This window comes from Rhopalosiphum maidis, chromosome 4 (genome assembly GCF_003676215.2).
Source record: "Rhopalosiphum maidis isolate BTI-1 chromosome 4, ASM367621v3, whole genome shotgun sequence".
In the NCBI taxonomy this organism is placed as follows: Eukaryota; Metazoa; Arthropoda; class Insecta; order Hemiptera; family Aphididae; genus Rhopalosiphum; species Rhopalosiphum maidis.
In genome coordinates this window covers 6,361,966-6,388,929 of record NC_040880.1, presented here as the reverse complement: position 1 = coordinate 6,388,929, position 26,964 = coordinate 6,361,966, and the positions used below count along the sequence as shown (strand labels likewise).

The following is a 26,964-nucleotide window of genomic DNA, read 5'->3' as shown; positions in this document are numbered from 1 at the left end:
CAGACACTATATTATGTACATGATGCATAAATATTTATGAATATATACATAATAATATGTACATTGTAATTGACTCGGAAATGTCTCTGTGGCAAGTCAATTTAAAGTAGTTCGTTTAATAATATTTTTCTTTACGCGCGCGTTTCTGACAAATGACTGTAGCGTAACAATGGTATATTCATGATTTTTGAATGTGGAATGAAGAAATGGGGTGGGTCAGTAAATTCAAGACAAGTTTCTTAGGGACATAAACGTCAAAGAAAACATCGACTGTTGCTGTTAGCGATGTTAATTTATTAAAGTTTATCATAAATACATTTTAAAATTGATAATTTTATTATAAAACTTTTTCATCACCTAACTGTGTAAATATACATAAGATTCTAAGGCATTTTCATAGGAAATGTTTTCCACGCTTTCCACTTGTCATCGCAAACAAATGGTGTGTGTTCTGTCTCAGCACGAAATACGAGTACCTATTAGTGATTTCCGTCAAATAATACTTAGGAATATAAAGACGTATTACAGTTGAGTCACATAGACACAAATTTACATCTAACCCGATCCATTAATCATCTAGATTAAGTAAAAATAAAGGATAATTTAAAAAAAATCATTTTCCATTCCATTAGACAAATTTTTTTCTGTTAAATGTTAATTTATTAACTATATGTTAAAATATTGTAGTTAATACTTTAAAAGTATCTGCTATCAAATGCTAAAAAGATCAAATTATTAATAACTCATTAAATACACGTGTATTTTATTTCAATCCAATTTTTTTTATATTCATTAGTTATTATTATTTTCAAGTGTCGCTATACCCAGTAACAATATCGACGAGCGACGATCGCCTATATTTGTTTAAAAATAGTCTTCTCAGCCTATGGTGTACATATTTCAGATAGTTATCGTAGCAGGAAAATCTAATATCAAATATAGGTATATAATAATTTTATCGGATGGAATTTAGTCAAAAATATAATACTAAATAAGCGGCTAAACTGTACAACTCCATAACATATAATATATATAAGTCCCTAGATACCTCTATATGCAACAAATATTATAATTAATATAATACTCCTTTAAAAGTATCATATTCAGATCGGTTCTCCGCACACCCACCCCGAACGAAATCATATAATAAGTTTATTCCGACTACAACATTTGTCACTACGCTATATATACGTATTTCAAAGTTTTCAAAGCACGACAACGCATGCGACTCGCCTTGGATAATTAAAATCGATTTCTATATTAACAAATAATACGAACGTACCCATAATAATCGGGGCGTATTCGTGTCGTATCTGTTTATATAATATATTAAATATACGTATATATGAACGTCGGTAATAATTATATACTCAGCTACACCATATACTTATACCGATGGAGACAGTGCGCTTCTACCTAAAGAGTCGACGAGATTAGACGACGTCCGCGGAAAACATCATGTTAAACGTAACGGTATATACATAGACGATTATTAGTGTGCGTACGTATAATATAATAGGGTGAGCGCGCGGAAGGATCGCTCGGAAAATCGGGTAACGGGAGATCGCGCGCGTGGACCGCTATAATTAGGTTTCTCGATACAAACACGCGGGCGGGTGACGCACAAAAGAGAGTTTTGTTACAAAGAGAATTGTGTATTAGATATCATTAGGAGGGCTACCAGAAAATGAGAAATGTGATAACAGGCGTTGGCAATCTGCAGCAACACCGTTGGTATACTGTAGTGTGGGGGTGCGCTCATTTAATATATAGTCTTACGCCCCAACGTCGGCTGAGTTTTACGCGACTCAAAAGAAAGGATTTTATTCACCTATCTAAAGAAAAGATAGCAGCTAAAGCTCACGTACATATAAGCTTCGTCGTTTACCAGCTATTTGTCGTTGTGGCAGCGGCGGTCGGAATATAATAATTATTGGTATAATGGAATACACCTCTTCTACAGCAGACGATAATAATATTATATTTACGCATATACATATTATATACCGTCTAGTCGTATATACGCCATCACGGGTGTTCTATTAAAAGGATAAGTAATCAAAAAGAAAAATTCATTTAACGCGTAATAATTAAACGGCGTAGGATTACTTTGCAAGGTTATTTATTTTACAATTATAGGTACAACTTATTTCATAATCAATCGGCTTGGAAGTCACAGAAGCCGTGTCGTTTCAAATATTATTATTTTTTCGATTAAGTCATATAATGTAATATGTAAAGTAGTTAAGTGCAGTAAAAAAAAAAAAACAGTGATTTCGAAAAAACAGACGTTATATACTTATACTATAGTAGCTATCGTCGCCGTTTAATCGAACGCCCACGCGTGCAGGTTAACACACGTGCACTACTTTATAATATCAATGTATAATTTTCTCTATGTGTATATTATATACTGCAGGCATACAGATAGGCCACCGTATTTTCCGATTTCCCGTTTAACTAAACCTAATTGGAAAACGGAAAAACATGCAGGGTGGCCTGTACATCGCCACCACTTAATTTTTTTCCCCTCTGACTAACAATAATAATTTATAATAATATAGTCATAGGTATAATGTATATATATATAACAGACATATGGACACTACACCCCGCGAGGGATTATTAATTTTTGTAGATACCTTTCTATACCTATACGGCTATACATCTACTGTTTTTTTAACACCGTACAAAAATCGGTAATAAAAAACTACCAAAATAATGAATCGTATAGCCGTTTGGGATGTGACGACTCAATTACCCGAAGGGTGTCGGACTGAGCGATGGGCTTCATCGGCCGAGCAGTCATGACACATAATATCATCACGGAACGCGTAGTGATGTCTGTGTGTACGAGGAGCTGTGCCGCCACGACGTTGCGCGTTCGCGGGTTGACTGATTGTTGTTCATCAACGGGCGGACATTACCGTACGGCAATATTATTATTGCCGCCGAGGTGTTGGGATCGTCGTTCATTATTATTATTTTTTTTTTTTAACAGTTTTGGACGGTTTTTTCCCCCGTCTATAACATCTGTATTTGCCGCTGCCGCCAGGCCCTAATACGGTCTCTGAGTAATTTTTCTCTTTGTCACCTCTCCGATACAACATCATTTATCTCCGTGATCGTCCGGCCGCCGCTTTCTGCTGCAACGAGTATATATTATATAAATTTAATATATTTACCCACAGTGCATTACAATTGCAATTGATACCAACGCGGGCAAATACATCTCTATATTGGTACTTGTGTGTAATAGTAATCGTGCGTTAAATATAAAAATGTTTAATTAAAAATCGTCAAAAACACGAAACGTCTACGAATGTACAGATAGCCGGCGACAGAATGGTCACGAAAACCGCGATAAACACGTGCGAATGACGTACCAATATCTATAATACCATAAACAAAACGATTAAATTAATACAATCGTTGTAAATAATATACCAATATAATACGTTATGATATGCTGCATAGGACGAGCCGCAGCGTTTTCTCCAAAATCGACCGCTGATAGCATTAATATAACACTTATAGGCTCGTTCTGTATAATATAGGTATGTATATATACTACTCAACATACACGAGCTTACGTGAATAGTACACAATTTTATGTACGACATTCCTGCCAGTCATTTTTATGCACTATAAAATATTAGTCAATAAAAATTAAGTTAAAAAAAATTAGGAAGTGTTATTTTTAAAATGTTGATTAAATTAAAGCACTATATAATTTTAATTTAATTTCAATAAAATTTAACCTGACTCGTTAAGTTATAGACAAATTGTATAATCATAATTCATAAATAACCCTTATCTGGAAATTATCATCAACATTTCTCGTTATAAAATCCTGATAATCTCCATATTTGTAAGCAAATAACATTAATGGCCATCGAATAACATAATATAATAGTTATACTACGATATAATAAATCATTTATTATAATAAATATATATGATTTTCAGTACTTACACCACGTTACAATGATATTGTTGCAATCAATTGTTCTTATTTTAAAAACCAAATGTATAATATGATTTGTCACGAATTTTTGCAATGACTCATTTTTATTATGTAAGAACAGATACGTTTGTACGTGCGTTATTAGTGTGTTATCATTGACGATCGTTTTTGTGTAAACGCGCGAGCAGTGAGTTTATTTTGTTTCAAAGTCAAATGGTTGACGCATAGATATTATTATTATTATTATTATACACTTTTGTACAAGATGCTTAATGTATATGATATAGGTACTCAAATTTCACAAATACTATATATAATCTGTACAGGATAATGCACTTTGCTACTTTTAGACAAAATGTACTCCGGTGAAGGTTTTTTTTTCTCTTTTAAGTCACTCGTCATTATTTTACGAATAAGTAATACTCATGCACCTAACTATTATTATATAGCAAATAGGACTCCTCTTCCGTTGCATTACATCCAACGTACAACAGTATAGTGTAAATAATATATATGTAGTATATGTACGTATTGCATTATTATTATTATTATTAATGTTATTACATGACATAATATACTATTTACAAATTTAGGTTATAGAACTTATTTTGTCCGAGTATATGAACTATTTTATTTAAACTGTACCGTATATCATATGCGTACAACGGTGTATGGTGTATATATGCTATAAGTAGATACTTTAAATCATATTTATTATTACCCTTGTGAGTGGCAAAGTTTTCATTCTCTTAACCAAAACGGATTGTCATTGGACTAACGATATATGCACATATTATATTATCAGTATATTTAGCTAACAGTGCTAACACGATACTTCATAATAATAATACATTAGTTAACAATGCAATTATGTTACCTACCGAAAATTTCAAACACCAGCACAATTATTTTTTTTTTTTATGTCCGAAAAATATATTAACAACGATAAACATTAGTATTTATATCAAATATATCTCATTGCAAAACTATTACATGTTTATATATATTTAATCGCAATGCGTGTGTAATAAATTATATTAACGCCGAAATAGTATCTATACAACTTCGGTACATATACATAATAATATACATTCAAAAATTCAATAATAACCACATGCATACGCTTTCGCCCTAAATTCATACCACGCGTGATAACTATTATATACTAACTAGTAACTACTACACTGCCTACCTATATGAATGAGGTCGTTTGCAATTTTATTAATAATGTCAAAATCGCAAAATAGTTTCGATATAAATAAGTAATTCGTGTGTGTGCGATACGCGTTGCTATTGTATACATATAATATATTATTATATGTCGACTGCGTTGTTCCCCTCGAATAATTTCGAACACCGATTGTAACGTAAGCATATAGATGAGGTACATAATAATTTACGAATGCGACAGACCGCAACCAAATTGATAGAATCCAAAAAACGTATTATATTTTTGTTCTAGATCAAATACACATGAATGTATTACACCGAGTAATTCAACTAAATATAAGACAGTATCAAGTTGTTTCAAAAACTATTGATAACATATTACTATTTTTAAATGAATACCTGTTATGGCGTAAATAAATAATATTTTTTATTGTTAAAATGTGGTGAGTTGAATGATACAGACTGCAGAGGTACCTAACCTACAATATTATACTCTACTATTACGCTTATATAAACTTCTAACAATAATATAACTAATAAACTATACATATATATACTTGTAAAAAAATTGATTTTTATATATTAAAATATTCCAAATAATATTCTGCTTTGGAATATGAAATTAAAAATATAATATTTTGTCATTCTAAAGAAAGAGAAAAAAGGTAAATAATTAAAAAATTATAATGATAAAAAATAAAAAATATATATTGTTTTAAAAAATGTTGTTTTGTAACGACTTACAATTATGCAAAAGAAATAGTTACAATGAAACATAATAGTGTCTGCTGAAATAACGAATGTCTTAAGTTAAATGGATCATTCCGTAACGTTATATATTATTTATGCGCATATCTACAAAATGTACCCCGTGAGTTTCCCCCAACGATTATACACATAGATATAGGCACGTTATATTATAAATTGTTATATGCGATGATTACATTGTAATACACATCATATACATATATATAATATTATTATTATCGTTATCCGGTCGACCGCCCGTTCATACTATAACTACCCTACACTATATACTACCATCACTACCACCACAAGACAGGGTGCAATAATTATTATTGTCGTTGCTGCCGTAATCAGTGTGACGGGGATGACACAATGGTCACGCCCATCGTACACTGCGCGGGGTAACGGTCGACTTGGTACTCATATATATATATATGTGTGTGTGTGTGTGTGTGTACATATATATATATATACATTTTATAATATCACGTGCATAACGGGCGGTGAGTTACGTACTACCCCCGAAACATCCCATCGCGTAATCGCCATTCCTTTACCCCACGGTTCGTTCTCGTTACGTTATATGCCGGTAAAAAAATGAAAAATAATACTTAAAAAAAATGTTTGTCGTCCGGAATATGGGTACATATATATATATTAAACAAGTTTAATAATATTATATATCCTATTCAATTATGTATTATTAGAACCCGTCTATATATAAAATTTATAATAATGGACGTAAACGTATATGTATAACGCATACATAGATGTAACAACAATATTAGTAATATTTGTATCGTGTACTGGTGTACAGTAGTACATTATAATTAATATATATATATATCATATTATATACAATATACATCCCGTAACTCTCGCAACCGCATTTGTCGCCATATTATATGAAATTTATATTATGTATATGTTGTGTGTACATATGTACGCACCGCCATTGTGTCAAATTTGCATATATAATATCTAAAGGATATTATTATTATTTATGGATCTCACGTCGAACCGGCGGCAGTATAATAGTAATAATTTATAAAGGTGCATATATATATATAGTATGCGCATATACACTATAATCCGGAAACCGCACCTGCGTTGCTGCTAACAATGAACGACGGTGTTTGGAAAACTGATCATAAGCTATTTATTATACAGAGTAGTAAAGTACTAAAGTAGAAAGCGATAAATGAGAAGAAAAATCAAACTATTATTAGATCATGTCCTCTTGTTGTGGTGTTTATGTGGACAACACGCTGTACCTATGTAATATGAAATACACTCGATATAAAATATATTTATGGTAAAACATTAGAAACCTTAGAATTTATTAAACGTGTCTGTTGAAATTTTTCAAATATTATAACTGTTTAAAAGTTCTATACTTTTAATTGTATTATTTTGATACATCAAATCTTTACTTCATATCATTATTGTTTATAATCTAAATCTATATTAAAAAATGATGTAATTTAGTGATTTGTATAATTTTAAATTGTAAATTATCTATACTTTTACCCTGTAGAATGCAAGATGTTTATCATAATAAATAATAATGAAAATAATATAATATATAACGTGGAGGTATGCGGATTATGTGCATTGTGCATATAGTACCACTGTATAGTCTTCTCGTAAAGGGATGGTTTGGATTGCGCATGTAAAACGCGATGGGAAAATGTATAATTGTTTTACGGCCGGAAAATTCAGAAATCATAGCTTTTGTATAAATTTAGCTGTAACTAAAAGTATATATGAGAGGCGATGACAATAAAAGAACTAAGAATGTATAAACGACTATGTATATTTGAATTTTCTTACATGCAAAGGGGGTGGGAGCACGCACGATGTTTCGCCATAGCAACGGGCCACGATCTTGCAGTGTATAGGCGCGCGTCATCGTGGTCGTAAAAATTGATTTATAAAGGTTTGAAAAGGATATAAAAAAAAATGCCGTGCATATATTATAACTATATACACCACAGTGACAATTTCCTTTTTCTTCGCGCGCTGTACAGCATGATGTATATATTTTATAAGACTGCAATAAGTGTCGTATTCTGTATCTAATAATATCCATTTGCACGACGTTTGTTCGACATTTACGCATTACGCAATAAAAACAAATTAAAAGGTATTTATTTTGATCCTTTTTTCAATTAAATGTTGTATTATATTATTTAAATAAACACGATGATAGTTTTACTACAAATCAAGCAATATCTTAGAAAATTCATTTTTTCAATTTTAAAAGCAGAGTATACCGATAATCATAAAAAATTTAAAAAGTGTATGTTCTTATAAATATTCAAAAATAATTTATTAAAATATTCCTAGTATTTCCTGTACATATAACGTCATGCTTAACGATCAATATAATTACCGCTTATACATATACCTACATATACATATAATATTAGCATATTGGTTTTAATTTTTTACTCATTCAATATTTATTATATCCCTGTATAATATTATATACACCATACTGTCCATACTGTATATAATAAAATATGTAAGTATGTGATGATTTATTTGGAAATTGTTTAAGAGTAAAACCGTTCAAATCCAAGTTATTGAAATCAGTCTATATGAATTTCAATATTATACCTATAGTAATATTTGCTAAATATATTTTTTAACACATTTAGTTTAATTTTGATAATTATACATTTGAAAAAAAAACATCAAACTTCGAACTCGTTATTATAATATATACAATATACAATGTTAATATCAATTTCGTTTACTTAAACTTAACTTATAATTATATATAAATGTATAATTACGCCATTCTATATAAATATAATATTACAATCGCTTCAAATATTTAAAAGTTCTGGGATATTGCTGACTTTGAGACCTGAACGAGTGATTTTTTAAGTCCAAAAGAGAAAAAAACATAGGACATGAATAAATATACTTTTATATTTCTATAGGGTATAAAATTTTTAAACGTACAAGAAAGTGCTTATATAGGTACCTATAGTTGTAATGCGTATATATGATCGATTAAAATATTTAAAACCAACGACGGAGGAAAAGCACGTCACACGAAATTTACAGAAAGGCCCAAAATAAGAATTAAAACTACTTTAAAGCAACCAGCGGGCATCAAAGGTGCCTGTCGTGGATAAGTAATAAGTGCACGTGTCGGTCACAGCGAGGGGCTTATAGTTTAAGGGCTTTTGATGTTTTCTTTAAAAGTCTGACTCCAATATTATATAATATGCGCCCTGGTGGACTTTTAATGGGATTTTCATCGACACTATTTATTATTATTTAGTATCAAACTATTATATATATACGAGTATATATACTATATGAATAATTTAATATTTAAAACCTCGTAAAACTATGTATTATGTATAATAGTACTTAAACTTAATATAACACTATTATACTAGATTATTACACCTAAATTAAAGAAAGACAAGACCTTAGCTACACTAAACTCAAAATTAGCACTCGACCAACAATTGATATGAATGTATTAGGTTGATAATAAACTAAATAAACTGATTACAAGTGTCGGTATCAAAATACATTCATAAATTCATAATAATTTAATACAACCGTTACCCACACTTTTAAATTATATCACATACGTATTACATAATATAATATATACGTGTAATACTGCAGCATAGCATAAGTACCTATGTGGGATAGGTACAGTATTTGAATGTAAGAATATTTGTTTAAAATCAAGTAATATATAAAACAATATAGTTAAAAAAAATATTTACGGCGAATGCATGGTGTACGAGTATCTAAATCCCAGCGATAAGTAATATAGGTACGTACTTGTAAATTACATAAAAAGTACTAAAAAGCACCCCTATACGAAGAGACTAATTCCTGCGATTATTGACCTAAGCGCAAATCGACTATAAATTTATAATAACGTCGTCGCCGCCGCTAAAAACCCGTCGACTGCTAAAGGGCAAAAGTCCAAACTCGATGTGATAATAATAATAAACACACATTATACATAGACATAATGCAGACGACGCTCAATTAAAATTTGACAGTGTCGTCTGTTTGACAAACACTTGAAATGGTGCGGCGGCCAAAATTATTTATACAATATATAATCAGTTCGTCGTCATCGTATATAGTCACTATCGCCGCCTTCGCACGTCGTCCCTGCAGTAATTTACTGCCAGTAAATGAGTTGGCGCGACGGATTCGACGGGGAGTATAAGAGTGATAATATCCTCCTCATCGGACGCCGTCGAGTGCAGGCCATTTGCCCATCCCGCCCACCGATCACCGTCGTTTCCCCTGCCATCGTTCGGCAGTCGTGTGCAATATAATAATACATTTTATTATTAACAATAAATATCACATGGCGACAACGTTAAATGATTATTATCAACGATATGTGATTTATTTGCTATGCGTCTGCGTCCTTATAATCCTTGAATAGATTATAATAATGTATAAAAAGTGACGTATCCAGGAGAAGTTTCAAACTCCTTTTTCTCAATCATATTTATACAAAAAATAAATTTGTTGTACCTATTATGCTTCACATTTTTTTCAGGCTCGTGTATTATCCGATATTTTTTATAAATATTTTATCATTTTCAAGTTTTGACGATACAAATATAGACGCACACATATTACGTACACATATAATTAGCAAAAATATTATACTTCAACTAGGACTCATCACAATAATTATCGCATTATGTTAATAAAATACAGACACCCATATGTAACTTTATACATTGTTAAAACTTTCTATAACAATATATAAGCAATATCTTTAATAATGATAAATAAATACATATATATGATGTATAGAAACATATTAGAAACCAAGACAATCTCGTTATATATATGCGTTTACTTATACAATTAATTACCATATAATAATTTGACGGATTTTTGAGCGTAGGCCGGTTTTAAACTAATCTCTTCTTATTCATCTATAAGTAAGTCTTATAATATATTATATTATGTAAGTAGTCTAACATGATATTTTTAAACGATTTAATCCCGATTAATGTAAATTGGCAAAAAAACATCAATGGCGTACAACAAATGTATATAATATATACATTATATACATACATATTTGTATTATATAAACTTATACGAGTATTATACCCAACTCACACACGTATATTGAGTATATAGGTATTATATATGCACGTATAGCGTAAAAACATAATATATTGACCGCGCTAGGGGCCAAAGGATATAGATATATGCATGACAGACCACCACGAATGTGCGCCGTATGTCGGCTTAAACCTAACAGGTGTGTGTGTGTGTGTGTGTGTGTGTGTGTGTGTGTGTATTATAATCTGTAGATAAACGATACCGCGGTCCATGACGCAACGTTGAGCAAACCATGAATGAAAAAACGTATTATATTAAACGTACACTTAGTCGGGTTGGATACGTGAAAGAGTATATACAAGAAAAAAACTTAGGGAATGAGTTGTCGTCTACTCGACGTAGGATAATAATATGCGGTGCACAAGCACGCGAGATGTTATAATATTATAGCGCACGGTCCACTAGTAATGGCAAACGACGGCGACCCGGGCAAAGACGACGTACCGCGATCGTCGGCCAATATTGTGTTATAATATCGTATAACAGAACGTGCGGCTAACCAACTATCGGCTATATATTATATACGTATATTATTATTCATCTACCTATATACTATATAATATTACCTATAAATAAATATACCTATATATATGTATATACCTATATAAATTATAATATAATACTTACATAACATCACACAGACGTACACATAATACAATATATCGTTCGTCGACCATCGAGAGTCCCCCTTATTTCGACACGAGGTTTTTGTTCGTCTTCCAAATGATAGATATGTTATAATATATATATACCTAAGTTTTTTTTTTATCTTTGTAAATATATATAAAAAAAAATACGCGATGTTAGTGTATTATACTTACACACACATCTGCGATGCGCTCCGGTACAAAAGCTATATTGTATTATATATGTAGGTATACCGCCGCGATGACCGCAAACCAGGTGGACCCGGTCCGACGAGAAGTGTGTGCGTCGTGTGTGTAACCCGAAACGCCGCCACCAGAAACTCATCCGTACGGTGGCGGCTGCGAACTCCTCCACCGCGGGCCATTGTCAAGATGGCCCACAGCAGCAAGCAGTCAAACTGCCGCCGCCGAAACGGAAGTCTGCGGCGCCCACGATGTGACAATCTTGTCGCAGAGATCGTGGTCGAAAAAATATATACCGCGTACAGGTATACAGTGGCGTAATTGGGTATAAGGAACTATAGATAGGAAGGGGGAATAATTTATACATCAAAATAGAAATCATAACCTAATTGTTTATTTTTATACAAATTTTAAAACTCATTTTATGGCTTGGAAACAAATTTTGCGCACCCAATATCGTTAAGTAATATTGAGTACATAAAAATAGTTCATAAAAAAAAATGTCAGGTATATCTATATAATTTTGTTTGAAAAAAAATTTGTATAATAATCCTGCAAATAATCATTATACATGAAATAATATTATTGGGTTATATTTGTAGCCAAGATTGTGATTACGCTAACATACCTCAACATAAGACAAGAAAAACGTAAAATAAATGTATAGTTAAATAAGTATAATATGTATATAAGTACCTATATGCAATAATATTTTGAAGAAAAAATGTTTCCATCATACAAATGCATGTTAAATAAATTGATTTCTTTCTTTATTTAGAAAGACTTAAAGATTTCTGTTGCAGTATTCATATACTTAGAGAAAAATTATATCTTTGCCTAAAATTGCGACACTGTGTAGATAGTATCTACTAAAACCATACGTTTATTCCTTACACTGCGGTGGTTTTTCGTTTTCCGTCCGTAACTATTGACGGTAGTATGTTTTTTTTAAAATAATTTTTACGTATAAGTAATATCGTGTTGTGTACATAAGTCCGCGTGACTTTTAGGCGACGAACATTGGTGTGTGTAATGAGACGGGTGTAGGGGTTATTTCAATTTTCTAGATGTTCAACGCAGCAACGCACGACAAACTTTAATAGAGTTGCGAGTTTGAAAGAAATCAAAGGACTTAAGGATACGAGGACTATGAGATTGGTTTATAAAGTTGTTTTTATTATTATTTGTTCATGCGGACGATACATTAAACTAATAATTTTTAGCGAGCGACATTACTTTAATTAATAAGCCTACATAATGTTATTTATTAAATATATTCTGCACACTTTGGGGACCTATCAATTATCATACATATTCCTGCGGTCCGCCATACAATAAGTATTTTATAACCTGTATATTATATTTAGGGTATAATATAAACTATGAAGTCTTGATAATATTGGACTGCAGCAAGCTGTCTATATCTACTCGTAGGAACACAGATTATTGTTGTCAGAGTGTAATGTGATAGCATACTACATCAACCCCTATAATATGGCTATATATTTATATATATTATACATACACACACACACACATGTAAATAGTATTATATTATACTATTATAATGCGTGTGTGTGTCGTTGGACGAATCCACAACGGGTTTGGCACAGCGTGAAGTCGCGCTCCTCCGGTCGTCGGTCCTAGCTAATTACTGGCCGCCGACTATGACTGTATATTATACTTACATACATATATGCCCATGTATTATTACACCCGCGGCCTCCAGCTGAGAGTGATTACACTCTTGGTATACGTATATATGACCTATACACGAGTACACTTGGAGAGTAGAATATGATATACATAATCTATATATATTATTCACCGATATAATATGCATAATAATAGTTCTGTCCAGGTGACGGACGACGCTGAGTGTTGAAATGTATACCGCCATCGCCGCCACCGACAACCATATCAATGGAACGGTGCACGAGAAAAATACCTACATAATATTATAAGTAAGTATATAACGTGACACGCCGCGGTCACGTGAAATATAATATATTATATTCGAGTACGTATATACATAATATATTAATATAATATTATGTGCTACTCAGCTACTCTCGAGTTTACACAATTACACGACGATAATATCACGCTGCATTTATATTTTACAGGAAGATTATAAACCTTTATAAAATAATATGTTATATGGCACGTGATAATAGTATGCAAGTACTGCCTATATGCATATACGTATCGAAAGAGTTATCTGAAACAATCTGTGGCGACAATTCTGTTCGGGGTAACAGCGAAAAACCACACACGAATTGGTATCCCACAGAAAGTACGGGGAAATTTAATTTGGGGAGGAGCTCATAGCAACGCAGGTCTTTAAAAATGATAATACATTTCAATGAACGATTACTTCAGCTGGCAATGAGAGTAATAGAGAGTTCTACGAGTTCCGAATATATACACTGTTATAATATAATACACATCATATTATACTTTTGGAGTTTTGGACATCAACCATCATAAAACGCATCACGTGCACTTAAAGTGGTGTACATATATATTAAAAAAAATATGCATGCAAGCTATCTATAGAACGTTTTTTTTTTATATATATATTTCTATCCGGTTGTGGGGGCGTGCTGCTGTCACTATTAAAACAACGTTTTCCTACACATATATATTTGTAATATACATACTTATATATAAATATGTGTACCACGGGATGACACCCGTCGCATATAGTACGCGTATAGGTTAAGTTAGCAGGTATACATATGTACAATATACCACTCGTTCGCCCACCAACGACGAGGTCTGTCTATGCAACGGAGACACGACATAAACTCACCTACCTAAATATACATTATTGCTCACTTGGCCCCTTTTTATGCTTTTTCGTGATAATATTATACATATAAGTATTAAATATATACTATACATAGCGTGTATATATATAATATATATATAAACATTTTGACGTAAGACGTAACACATCTGTCATGGGCGACGACAACACGTCACTGCTAAGTCTACTGCCAGTATATTTTTATACATCGTGGGCGTTCATCAATTAAAAATTTAAAAGGCACTAAAAAGTGACATCTTTTTTTCATATATACTTGAGTTTTTGCATATTGCTGAACACTGCACCCGTGGTGTTTCGTTCAAAATATTAGTCTTAAAAATCGCACTAGGAAACAATAACTTAATCAAAAAGTAAAGAGTTATAGGTATTCATTTCAAAAATACCTGGTTTTCGTCTAGCCGTAATATGATTTAGAAAAGAGACATAATATTATTGTCGATGCCTTTGAATACCTGAACAAGCCGTGGCGTATACTTGCACGACGAGATGACGGATAGAGGGGTGCGTATCATGATGTTACTCGTCTATCATAACGCTTTTGGGGGCGACGAAAATATGGGTAGGTATATTATTATTATTTTACTGCGACTACCGCAAGTGTTGTTACCAAGAAATCGAGGTCATTTCGATAATATAATAATATTATTATTATCGTCATTGCGACACGACACGCCGGTTAATGATATATAATATAATATTATATTATAATGTATAGATGAGCGCGCGCTCGCGCGTATAGGGTTACGACGACTTTACGGCGGCGGCGTACCGCCCGAGACACAAAGCCAACCGGTTTTTATTTTCAGCAAACGCGCGCTGGGATCAATAATACCGTTGCGTTGCCGTGTATCGTCCGCACCGCCGTACGTCGAACACACAGCATAATATAATATAATATTATATTATATTATAATGGAAAACCCGAATCAATGAGCCGTGTAAACGAGATAGACTTGTTGCGTGCGCGCGGTGCTGGTCGTAACCGGATACCCGGTCCGCGGTGGCGACATCGTCGGCGGTACGATACAACGACGTAGGTAGGTATTACCTATAATACATATTATTTTATATAGTTGGCCCACATGTGCTATATACGTTTGCTTGTCGTCGATACAGGCTATAACATACAAGTTGATTCGCCATAGTATGCTTAACTCCCTTTTTTTCCTTAAATAATAAATTTATTTAAATTCTGATTTTTAGAATTTTTAAATACACTCAATCCATATTTTCAACTACTTAAGTTTTCTTGCATACCTACTATACTCAAGAAGTGTTCTGTGGTGATACAAACTACTGTTTTTCAAATTAGAACCCCTCTCATTTCTACTAATTATACACGGTATACATTTGTTTATTTTGATGTTATTTTTGTATGTTAATCTACATACCTAATTCAAAATTACAACATATTATACCTATAATTTCTTAATTATTAAAAAGCTTATATTACGAGAATGATAGTCTTAAAAATTGTTTTAAAAAAAATTTATGTAGAATATTAGATACTTTATAGTAAATATCATGGATTATCTTTACAAATTATAAAATAATGTTGATGAATTAATAACAGTTAGTAAAATTTAAATTCACCATAGCACCCATATCTTTCTAACCTATTATTATTATGAACTTATCATATTATCTTTAGTTTACAAAGTTAAATAACTCGTTCGAATTTTGATTTCACATATGTACTGAATAATTTACTATAAATGAAGGAGGTTTTTATTTTAAAAATAAAAGTTTACATATATCCATTTCCAAAGAACATTGCATTAGTAATACAAAAAATATTAAACATTTGAAAGTATGATCTTTAAGTATTCCTATTTAAAAATTCTAAACATAAAATTTAAAATAACTTAATTTTGAAGAAAAAATATATGGTAGGTAAGCATGCTTGGTGAATTATACTAAGCATATATTATATTATTATGGCGGCAAAACATACACAACTTAAATTATTTATCATTAATCGTTATTATTATTATTATCGCGCGTTAAAGACCGGCTGAAAGCAATCAATAGACTCACCGCCGCCGCCGGCGTAACCGTATACTTACCAACCTGCTGCTGCAGCAGCCGTTTTGCACGCGCGCAAAATTCCGGAATTAATTCGACAAAATGGTTGCGCAATATTATTTACAACGTTCACGATTATTATTATACTTCGAACATTGGCACTTAGCAGATCACTGTTCGGACGATGCAATAATAAATAATAATAAACGCGTCGCGCGTGGCAAACTTTTTTTTTGCATCGAGTTCGTCGGTCCGGTTTGTCATTTAACATTTGAGATGACAGGCCTGCGCAATTTAGTTTTTGTTTGGCTTCCTAACCTAAGCGGACGTATAAATTAATATTATATTATTTATATTTATACAATCCACAGATCACTGACTAGCCCAATGACATCTATATAATATGATAATATATAATTGATGATCCATACATTTATTTGATTAATGCGCTAATCCATATTTATGTTTATTGCATGCTTTAACTGATATATAAAGGATAGAAACTATAACAATATCGCATTCATCCCTGTATCTCACAACATAATAGCGTTATTTCTACCTCATCGTAAAGACAATTTACTAACGTTAAGACTAAATAGACGTTGCAAAGGAATATTACGCAGCGTAAGTATACCTATAGGTATTTAGATAGGCGTATATAGCTATATATATTATATATTACGACGACCACGAACATATTAAGCCATATTTCCATATTTGTACAATGTACATCATCAACATAATATAACTATATTATATTTTATTTCATAATTAATCCTGAGCTATTCAAGGTCCCAAACTTCTCCGAGGCACGTGTTTTTGTATTTTTGATTTTTGTGCGGGAGCGGCATATATTATAATAGCTATAGTATACGCGCATATATTAATAAATAAACAAGTTTATGTAGATTTTTGTGTAATATTATACTTCGGTACAGATTAAATGAGTGTATATGTTTATTGTACGCCGCACTGCTTTCAGAGATATTGATACATGTATAGGATATAAAAATACTGACCGTGTATATTATTATTATTAATATACGCCTAAAGTGGTTGAAAATATAAATTATATTTTTAAATTTAATTATACATCAAACCATATACGCAGTCCAAACCGGATGGACGGAAAGGGATGTTAAACGCATTATGTAGTTTTTTATTATTCATAAAATACATGATGTGTTTTTCCCATTTTCTGCCACCTAAGTTTTATACCTACATAATATGATATAATATATTTTTATATATTATTATATTATTATTACACAATAATATATATATATATATATTCAACTTTTTTCATTAGCAATAATAACACATTAACACACAATAACTATTAACTATAGTGGAGATTGAAAGTATATAAGTTATGTGGGAATTTAGTAAATTATAAGATCGAGTGAAGTCTACAACTCTTATGAGGATGCCAGCGTAGTATTAGTTATCTCTCTCTCTAACCCATGCGTAACATAGAAAATTTTACGTTTACAAAAATGACTATAACCATATTAATTTCTCAAATTAAAGGGAAATTACCTATTATAGAATATAAAGCTAAGAACATTATCGAGGGCATCTCATAAGCGTTTTATTACATTTTTATTTTAAAACAAGTTATAAGTATTTTAAAATTTTAAATTGTTTATACATCTTAAAAACTCATAACTCACTTTAAAATAAAAATATAATAAAACGGTTAAGAGATGCCCTCGATAATTTTCTTAGTTTTATATTCTATAATAGGTAATTTCACTCTAATTTGAGAAATTAATATGGTTATAGCCATTTTTGAGAACGTAAAATTTGCTATGTTGCGCGTGGGTTAGAGAGAGATAACTAATACTACGCTGGCATCCTCTTATAATTTAAAAATGAATATTACACAAAATTTACATTGCTGAATATATAATAATATTGTATTATCTATATCTTTATCTGTCAAAATTCGTTTTAATCATGTATGATCATATTTATAAATGTATTCTAAATTTTAGCTGAATCTTATCAAAAATTTAAGTATTCCAAAGTTTTTACGGTATATATTTTTGCTTGTAATCTAATAAAACCTTTACCTATCGCCGGGTTTGAAATAAATAAAATCACTTACTCGAAGTTATTGCGTGGCTTTTTTTTTTAACATTTGATCATTATATGTTTTATTTTCGAATTCAAAATACTTTTAACTTATATTTTACCTATATCTTATATACCAACAACAAGGATAAAATATTTTATAAGATCAGATACATTTTTATTTTATCCAAATCAAATATATGAAACAAATATAAATTTTCCGAATCGGGTTTATCTTTAAGCATATATACCATCACCGGCATCACCTATATTATAGTATACGAGTATATACGCGCCTAATAAAACTTGTTCGATATTATCGGTAACATTTAAGTATATAATTATTATATATAAATGTATATATTACAATAATATACTTAATATATTATATATACTCAATATAATATTAAATTTCGTAATGATTTTGACAATAGAAACTAGGCGTCATAAGGCGTTTAAGGTTTAACTGCAGAATAATTTTCTGTATGTATACCTATAATAATATAATATGATTTAATATAACAATGAATAATAATGCCTAATATATATATAATATAATATCGTTGACATTATAAAAGGGTTAATATGTATAATATTATATCGTTACACAAAGGTATAGGGTATATATATATAATATATATTTATATGTACTTCATATATATATACATTATATTGAATTGTTATTTTTTGATCTAATCACATTTTCTGATCGAATTTTTTTCACGGTACGCATTATATACATAATATTATATACTATATAATGTACTTCGTACATATATTGCACACACACACTAAAACACATATGTATATTGTATACCACATGTCAATGTAAACGAGAGGGTATACCTTTATCTAATATATATATAATATTATATAAATGTGTGTGCGTGTGTGCGTGCGTGCGTGCGTCCGGATTATACGTATTATTATTATATAGAGGTAGGTATACTTCGTATACACGCGTAGTAAAATAATATAAATATATATAACATGAATATATACGCGTTCACGTGTTATTTTTGATAATGGTCGCAGAATTTGACACCCGAAGGCAGCTGCTACTGTTGTACCACCGTTTGATCTGTCGTGATAACGCGCGCGCGCACGGACAATGGCCTAGGCAAAAATTACAGGGTATACACGCGTATCTATATAGAACAAGATCGAGTAACGCACAGCGTGCGTCTGTCTGCAGCACCTAAATGATATACATTATTATAGGCATGTACGGTGTATACATGGGATTTTTCGATTAAATATACTACGAACGTTTACGGCTATGTATATCATACATATAGATTTAAGATGTACCTACTTACTACTATAATACATTTATAGAAATCTACACGGATGTACCTATATATTAGACTTATATTACATATTATATAGGTATTATATTGGTACTTTCACTAAAATTCGATTTTTTTATCACAGACCATTTAATATTCTTAAATAATGTTTAATGATATAATATGCCCACGTGTATCATTGTAGTAACTATAATTATAATAACTAATAAGGAATTTATACATTACTACACCTACTATAAGTATATACATATTCCATATACAATAAAGTATGTTATATCTACACCGATACATAATATACATATCCTATCTATAATCATATTCGCGATATACACGTTTTTTTAAGTATCACATCTCGCATGATTCGTCTATCTATATATATAATATAGCAAATTCGTTTTTGTTTTATTATTATTTTTTTTTCCAAAAATACTGCCCAAAATTATTATTATTATTATTGTTATATCACGTGTAGAGAAGACGATCGTCCAAATAAATACATTCTATACGCGCGTGAAATCAATATAGGTTCAGAAGTGGCAGCGGCGGCACTGCGTCACGCGTATACATGGTGGGGTATACATATAATATAAGTTATATATATGTATAAAACAAAAGGTGGCGTATATTCACATATGACACACACACACTCGCATAATAATAATAATATATTATGGTATTGAATGTCATCATCGTTGGCATATAAAAGTGGTATACATGATTCTCACGGTCGTTATTCGTCAAAAATGTGTCCTCTTTTGGCCGCCTTCTGTTTGTATTTCGTCGTGGTGTAGGTCCATCGTCGTATACACATTATACACACAAACATAATATATATATTATGTGTTGTACAGTATATAATATTATTAAACACAGACAACAACCATCAACAAAAATATTATATTAGATATAGGTACACTGCAGCGGGAGCTGGCAAGAGGTATAGCTATACATACATCATTGCCCGCGTGAATGTATACATGTACCTATATCCTACACACACACACACACACACATATATATATATATACGTTTTCCTCCCAAATTCACGTGGGTAAACAACTCACTTGTAAATGTACTTATATATATATACCGAAATATACTTACACGTTATTATATATAAGTGTATACGGTAATAATATACACGAGAAGAAAGCTTTTATGGTGTTTTGAATTTTATTTTTCAAACACGACAATATATAATAGATGTATGTGTATGTATTATAGGAACAGTATACATAATATGTAAAGTGTACCTATCGCTGGTGCACCCATGAAAACAGTTTTAAAGCTTTCCAATCATATATATACTACTGCAGTACATATAGAACCACTATATAGTACATAGGTATTGGATAATATAAAATGTGCCTACATTATACACACTACACACTATGTAATAATTATATATATATATAATATATTACACTTGATTACTAATAATTATATAGAAGACATAAATTTTCTATTTTATCAATATGGTCATAAAAATAAAAAACGACGAAAAGTTTAATATGTTTTGGTACAACTTATTATAACAACGAAAGAAATCAATTTAAATTAAAAATAATTGCTCGTTTTATATAATATAATAGTTAATATGATATATATATATATGTGTGTGTGTGTGTGTGTGTGTGTATGTGTGTGTGTGTGTATTATTTTGCGATTCACACGCGGAATTTTAAAATTCGATAGCGTAATATAAACGTATAAATATAAATAATATAATGTAAATTTAAGTATGTAAGCAAGTATATATTATGCGCAAATACCACTGTTACTATTATATCAGTATATTTATGTGTATATGTACATATATAATCAATTATTTAATTCAAATATATTTTATCATTTAGAGATTAATATTAGGTTGGTACATTTATACCTATAAAAATATAAACATAATATCTTACACGCGTTTATAGCATCTGAAATGAATGGAGCAATAATATAATATACTGCAATGAAATAACAAGAGCACGCGCGCACACATTTAAAGTCATTTGAGACTCGTGACGATCGTAAATCACACGAACGTTATGTATTATAAATTATAATATATAGGTACCTGCGCGTCTAATCGTGCAGTGTACGTATGGTACCTACAGATAATTATAGGCATATATACAAGAGCGTTAACAACTACAGCAGTCAGCAGCCATATATATATATATATAAATATATATCGATTTTACAACACGTGTCTTTTAATATAGAATACATCGATATTATCATTATAATATATATTATGTATTATTTGTATTTTGTATACACCTTTACATACACTCCGACTATATATAAAGAAGTACCTACTGGACCGTTACGGTCATCCGTTGTGGTCTATGAGAACGTTATTTTGATATTACACACGTCTATATTATAAACATTAAACATGTATATAATATAAATATGGTGAAAAGACGTATTTTATTGGTGATTTTGATAGACAATTCTAAAATGTATATTGGGAATAAAATATTAATATTAGTGAAAAAAAATGAGCAGAAATAATAATAATAATAAAAAAAAAATAATCACAATTCGTAGTCATTATATATTATATTTTACGAGAAACGTGATGTATTACAATGCCATTTTTACCTTGCAAAATTCACAATAAAGTAAAAATTCAACGTCTAAAGAGTTTGAAAATATAAATATAACATTTTTTAACAAAACGTGATTTGATGGTATTTATGTATAATTATATCCTGTCCTATCTAGCTAGTATATCCACTATAGATTAATCGTCAAGAACGGAAAACGAAACAGTAGCCCTAGCGGTTGCTTGTACGTGTTACGTGTATCCCTTGAATAAATTATAGATAGGTATATATTATACATAATAGTCTCATCGCTTCACGTTTCTCTGAACGACGACAATTTAAATTATATTTACGACTTTGTCGCGTCGTTGGAAAATTAACTATATTTCATGCGTTATTACTAAACTATTATTATTATTGTTAAATACATATATACTGTACAACGCACAAGCCGAATGAATAGACGTATATGTCACTGTGCGTATATTATTAATATAATTTATAATATATTGAGTGATGAACGAGATATCCCCAGAAACTCGCCTTATAGGGTACGATATGTCAAAGATTATAGGTAAAACGTGTGCACGCGTCAGTTATTTGCACCCACTCTGTATATCTATATTATAATATGTATAGGTTCCCTTCGCTCAGTTAAACCGTCTTATATTATATTTCATATGCCGGCCGTGGCCTGTGATACGTGGAGCAGATATCATCTAAACAAACGATCGGATTTATAGATGTTACAATAAATGTTATTTTAAAAATAAAAATATTAAAAACTTTCCCCATACCTATCATTATTCCAATTTTAGCTGTAGAGACTAATAGCTGCGCCCATCAAATGATTTTTACGAATTAAAATAGGTATAAAAATAATACTCTCAAAAATTAGGTATATATATAATATGAATATTATACAAAAATGACAAATACTAAAATATACAAGTCCCCGCATCGAATGCCTCGGTAAAATTATATGATATAGATATATTATATGTACATATGTATAATATACATGAACACATGATATGTAATTATTATTTATATTGGTAGATAGTATAAATAACTATATTCTTGTAAGGTAAAATGTGGTGTGTCAATTAACGAAAGCGCTTATTTTCGGTCGGTGCTCGCGTAACAGGTTCGATGTAATTTGTACATGTCAATCGTTCAATCCTCCCTGGTATATGCAAGATTTTATTATGTAATATTATTATTATATGTGGTATTGCAATGTTCAATAATATAATACCTATACAAATTGAGTAGTCGATAATGAAACACACACGATTTATACATAATATAGTCAGTAACATTATTAATTGAGATATAATTAATACATATATATGTGCACCTACAACATATATATATATATATTATAGTCGTGTATGACTTGGTAGTTTTTACACTCAATCATTATATGTGTGGTAACTACATTATTACATATATATTTATATATTATACTACTATAGTATTTACTAAAGTTGTATAGTAGTTATATATTATTAAATATTGTACACTGCATAGTGCATATATAGATATATATAGATAGGTCACATATATGAGAACGGCTCGAGTCAATAACTACGGGGAATCGGATAAAATATGTCAAAATAACGGACGTCTACTTAGACGATTAGTGATGTAGCTATAGTAGGTATAATATGTACCTACGTCAGTAAATTATTCATTTATACCTGCAGCACTAACGCTATAGGTTTTTATATTATCATTTACATTGTATAGTACTCGCGATAGTCGATTACAATAATATTACGCGTACCTACATAATATACTCGTATTACTGGTGCTGGTGTTATAATATTAATTTATATAATATTATTATTATTAGTTTATCTTACGTTCGTACAATATATATTATATAATATGTTTTAGTAAAGCACTATTGCATATATTTTGTAGAATGATGATGATAAGAGCCCACAGGGCTCACATCACTTTATTTCTTATTGGATTAAATTTTAACCTTGATAAAAAAAAATATATATTTCTCACGTTAAAAATATTATTATGTAGAATTGAGAATTAAATATTTTAAATAAAAGTTAAGTTATTATTATTTATTATAAAATAGGAATATCGCTCTATAGCCAACACACCCTTCTCCAAAAAAAAAAAAATTTAATGAAGTCAAATGTAGCTATATTAGAATTATCAATGAAGTAATTTGTTATTATTAATATAGTTTGACTCAACCTCTTTACTTATAAATCTGCGTTGACAACGCGCTATAATATGTCGATAGGTATATATATATATATTAATTCGAGCAACAATGACTTAGAATATTGTGTTTAAAATATAGAAAATGATATACAGCACATTCGATTCCTGCAAATTACGACGAATATTCTTTTTGTACATATCTACTAATATAAACTCTCGTAATTAATCTACCATATCCCATAATATTGAATGTACCACCATAACCTGCCTTCGCTGCACTCATTCTTAAAAAAAAAACTTCGCATTCGTTCATAAAAATAAAAACCAGTTTATTTTTCTTATTTTTTATGTTTGGTTAATTTTTTAACGTGACTGTCGTATATATAATGTAAATATACAATGAATATTGAATATATAATATATATACATATAAATAGAGATGAATATTATTAAATATAATATATGTAGATTGTAGATTTATTATGCCTTATGGATATTGGGTATACATAAAAATAAAGCTAAATATATAGCATCTAAATAATAAAACTGCAGATATATAAAAATTAAATATACTAATATATCTATAAATTTAAATTCCAAAAAACATTAGTAGGGACATATATGTATATCGTTATTGGTTATAGATGTAACCAAATATTTTAATACTCATATATTGTTCCAAGTTCTTTAATACCAGCTATATATAGCTATATGCATCGAAAAATAATGTGCATTTCGTAATATATATATATACTAGCTATTATACTGTATAATATAATTATGATTATGTAAATATGTTGTATAGACGTATAGTTTATTGCATAATAATTAAATAATAATTCAATATGAAATTTTATACTTTTAAAATGGATATCATAATTTTATGATATAGTTTGCAGAATAATCAAATATTTTTTGCATTATTATCTATACCTGTATACGTTATATATACTTTACTATTATAATTTTTATTCAATAATGTGTCATTACATAAATCTGTCTAAAGTATATAAATGACTAATTAAAAAACATATATTATTTTAAATTTTAAGTAACTATTACAGAGTTAAAACGAATAAAACAACACATTAAATACCTTATAAAATATATATGTTTAATAATAATATATATAGGTATTTATAATCAATATCATTTAATGCAAAATAAATTGGTCTAAATATGTTAATCAAAAAAATATGTTTATAAATAGATACTATAATAATACTGTTATTTTATCTAAAAACTGTTTTGTAATTCGAATTTTAAATGTTATTAAAAAACAAAAACAACAATAATTTAATAATTCATCGAATAAGATTTTCGGAAAATTGTAAAAACGAATATATGTCTATTGATATTTAATATAACTATTGAATTTTGTATATTGTTAAATGTTTTATACATTTTTTTCATAAAAAATCACTATTATTATTATTATGAAAAAAAATATATTTATTTTTATCGGTGAATATGATTTTCGGTCAAAATTTCAATGTTAATTAATAACTATAATAATAATTATTATGTACTATAAAATAGATATTTAAAGAATCACAAACTGCTTATAGAGTATTATTGTTTCAATTTTATAAAAATTATTTTACCTAATTTACGAAGATATATAGACCTAGCTATTATACGGTAATACTGTAAACTACAGTTAAGTATTAGATATCTATATTTATATTATTATTGGTAACTGCAGGTCACTAATATACATCGCATTAAATAAGTTATTTTTATTAAGTTGTTTTATAATAAAAAGGAATATAGTAATTACTATTATATTACTTGCAGTATAATTTATCAGTATTTTACATACAATAGTTATTTTTTCGAATGTTAACCTACACCAATATATAGCGTAGTGTGTAAATAAATATCACATATTACTATAGGTAATATAACGATATAGCTATACCCCACAGATAGCTTATTTTTTACCTATCTACTCGTATCTAATAACCCATGATGCGACGAGCGTAGTTTTAAAAGAATAAATTTTACAATAAATTTTATATATATTATATATAGTTGTCACAATAAAATATATAACTATCATGTGACTATACGGTATATCGGAACGATTCATATATTTATTGTTGTATATTCAGTATATAGG

The 26,964-nt window shown here is 29.8% G+C and overlaps 1 protein-coding gene across 1 annotated transcript in view; it reads right to left on the bottom strand.

Annotated features, from left to right (window-relative positions):
* LOC113555487 (homeobox protein SIX6) overlaps positions 1-26,964 on the bottom strand; it is a 44,135-nt gene that overhangs the window by 15,915 nt on the left and 1,256 nt on the right. The gene's annotated exons all lie outside the window — the stretch shown is intronic.